Raw genomic sequence first — 3,369 nt, forward strand, 5'->3', positions numbered from 1 at the left:
AAAGACTATATGGCCCGCAAAGCCTAAAATATTACTCTATGGCTCTTTACAAAAAACAAAAAACAAAAAACAAAGTTTGCTAACTTTTGATTGCTTTTGCAATAGACTTTCTTAAAGGAACTTTTTGGTTTTAAACAATTTAAAGATTTTCAGATAGAAGGGTTTTTTCCCCCCTTTTCCATACTGTGTCTTTTCTGAAGTGGACAACAACAAACAGACAAAAAGCTATAGCTGTTTTTTTCAAAATGGGTCTGCCACCAGAACACAGGTGTTGTGAAAACCACTGTTAAACCTAAACCAAAATGGGAAAGGGAAAGACTCACAACAACATCATCGTCACTGGACACGTAGATTTGGACAATTCTAACTCTATTGGTCATCTGATCTATAAATGTGGTGGGATCAACAAAAGAACTATGGAAAAATTTGAGAAGGAGGCTGCTGAGAGGGAAAAGGTTCCACTAAGTTTTCCTGGGTCTTGAATAAACTGAAACTGAATGTGAACACAGTATCACCATTGATACCTCCCTGTGGAAATTCAAGACCAGCAAGTATTATGTGACCATCATTAATGGCCCAGAACATAGAGACTCTATCAAAAACATGATGACAGGCACATCTCAGGCTGACTTTGCTGTCCCAATTGTGGCTGATGGTGTTGACGAATTTGAAGCAGGTGTCTCCAAGAATGGGCAGACCAATGAACATGCCCTTCTGGCTTATACATTGGGTATAAAACAACTAATTGATGGTATTAAAAAAAAAAAACCATATTTTACTGAGTCACCCTACAGCCAGAAGAGATACAAGGAAATTATTAAGGAACTCAGCACCTACATTAAGAAAATTGGATACAACCCCTAAACAGTAGCATTTTTGTCAATTTCTGGTTGGAATGGTGACAACACGCTGGAGCCAAGTGCTAACATGCCTTGGTTTGGGGGATGGAAGTTCAACCGTAAAGATGGGAATGCCAATGGGACCACACTGCTTGAATCTCTGGATTGCACTCTGACACTAACTTGTCCAACTGATAATCCCTTGTATCTACCCCTCCAGGACACCTACAAAATTGGTGTTATTGGTACTGTCCCTCTGGGATGAGTGGAGACTGCTGTTCTTAAACCTGGAATGGTGGTCACCTTTGCTCCAGTCAATGTTACAACTGAAGTGAAGTCTGTTAAAATGAACCATGAAACTTTGAGTGAGGCTCTTTCTGGGGACAGCATGGGCTTCAATGTCAAGAATGTATCTGTCAAAGATGTTTGTCATGGCAATGTGGTTGGTGGCAGCAAAAATGGAAGTACCAATACCTACCAATGGAAATATCTGCCTTCATGGCTTAGGTAGTTATTCTGAACCATCCAAGCCAGACCAGTGCTGGGTATGCACCTGTGCTGGATTGTCACATAGCTCATATTGCTTGCACGTTTGCTGAACTGAAGGAGAAGATAGATCGTTGTTCTGGAAAAAAGCTGGAAGATGGTCCCAAGTTCTTGAAATCTGGTGATGCTGCCACGGTTCCTGGCAACCCTAGTGTGTTGACAGCTTCTCTGACTATTCTCCTCTGGACTGTTTTATTGTTTGTGACATGAGACAGACTGTGGGTACTGTGGGTGTCATCAAAGCAGGGGACAAGAAGGCAGCTGGAGCTGGCAAGGTCACCAAGTTGGCCCAGAAAGCTCAGAAGTCTAAAGGAATATTCTCCCTGCCACCAATACCTGCCACCCAGTCTTAATCAGTGGTGGAAGAATGGTCTCAGAACTGTTTATGTCAGTTGGCCATTTAAGTTTAAGAGTAAAAGACTGGTTAGTGGTAACAGTACATTATAAAACCTTCAGAAGGAAAGGAGAATGTTTTGTGGACTATTTGTTTTTGTGTGTATGTGTGGAAGTTTTAAGTTCTTAGTTTTTAAAATCTACTTTTTAATGGAAACAACTTGACCAAAAATCTGTCAAGGAATTTGAGATCCATTAAAACAGAAGTTTGATGAGAGAGAGAGAAAAAAAAGCTATGGCTGAAAGTGTGATTCTAAGAATGGTACCAAGTGGTAGGCAATTTTGTACTGTTGGTTTATTTTATTTATTTTTTTTTAAAGATTTTTATTTATTTATTTGACAGAGATCACAAGTAGGCAGAGAGGCAGGCAGAGAGAGAGAGGAGGAAGCAGGCTCCCACTGAGCAGTGAGCCCGATGGGGGCTCGATCCCAGGACCCTGAGATCATGACGTGAGCGGAAGGCAGAGGCTTAACCCACTGAGCCACCCAGGTGCCCCTGTACTGTTGGTTTATGCCTGCATATACGTTGTTGATCTCTCAGCTGACTTGTACCCATTTCCCTTAGGTATAATCAAGTTAGATGTGCCTTAATAATTCTGTATCTTATAACAGGCATGTAGTAGAGGGCAATTTATTTTTGAGGCAATAGTGGCACCTTCTCCACCTTAAAATTTGTAGAGTCTATTCATGAGCTGTAAAATACATAATGTCCTGACCCATCTCAAATTGTCCAGTATGGGAGCCTAGCCATATGTGGCTATTGGCACTTAAAATGAGTCTAGCCTGAAGTGAGATACACCAAAGGTTCCAAGTGTACAACCAATTTTAGAATTAGCATGAAAAATGAAGGATATAAAATATTGAAGTGATAAGTTTTTTGTTATTTATTATTTATTTATTAAATTTGTTTATTAAATGTTCATTTATTTATTATTCATTTATTAAATATCAAAAATATTTATTTATTTAGATTTATTTTTATTAAATATTAAATATAGAAATGATTATATTTTGGATATACTGAATTAAAAATATATTGAAATTATTTTTAAAAATTTTTCAAGCTTAAAAAATGGATACTAAAATATTAAATTTACATCTGTGACTCACATTATATCTTTACTAAACAATGCTGACACAGAAATTACAGAAAAAGTTAACATGACTGAGGATTAAAGTAAACTCTGATAGAATTTTAAAATATTTTACGTATTTTATTTTTGTAAGACAGGCAAAACCGTATTTGTTATTTTTATGTTATTAGAGAGTGCTAGAGAATAGAAATAATGAATATAAATTATGAGTATGCACATACTATTGAACAAATATATAACTTGTATTTTTGTTGACAAAATGTGAGTCTATGAAAAAATACGTATGTAGGGTTAATTATTAGATATTAATAGCTTCCTTACTCTGTACATGATTTTAAAAAATCTTTAATGCAGGGAGCAGAGAGAAGAAGCATGCAGAGAGTTTGAGAGATACTTAAAAAAAAAATCCTTCTGGGGGCACCTGTGTGGCTCTGTCAGTTAAGCTTCTGACTTCATCTTGGCTCATGATCTCAAGGTCCTAGGATCCAGCCCCTGAT

At 37.3% G+C, this 3,369-nt stretch overlaps 1 pseudogene; it reads left to right on the top strand.

Annotated features, from left to right (window-relative positions):
* The first annotated feature begins 302 nt into the window (after positions 1-302).
* LOC123938896 lies at positions 303-1,684 on the top strand (annotated as a pseudogene).
* The last annotated feature ends 1,685 nt before the right edge of the window (positions 1,685-3,369 follow it).

Source organism: Meles meles, chromosome 3 (assembly GCF_922984935.1).
Source record: "Meles meles chromosome 3, mMelMel3.1 paternal haplotype, whole genome shotgun sequence".
Taxonomy (NCBI): domain Eukaryota; kingdom Metazoa; phylum Chordata; class Mammalia; order Carnivora; family Mustelidae; genus Meles; species Meles meles.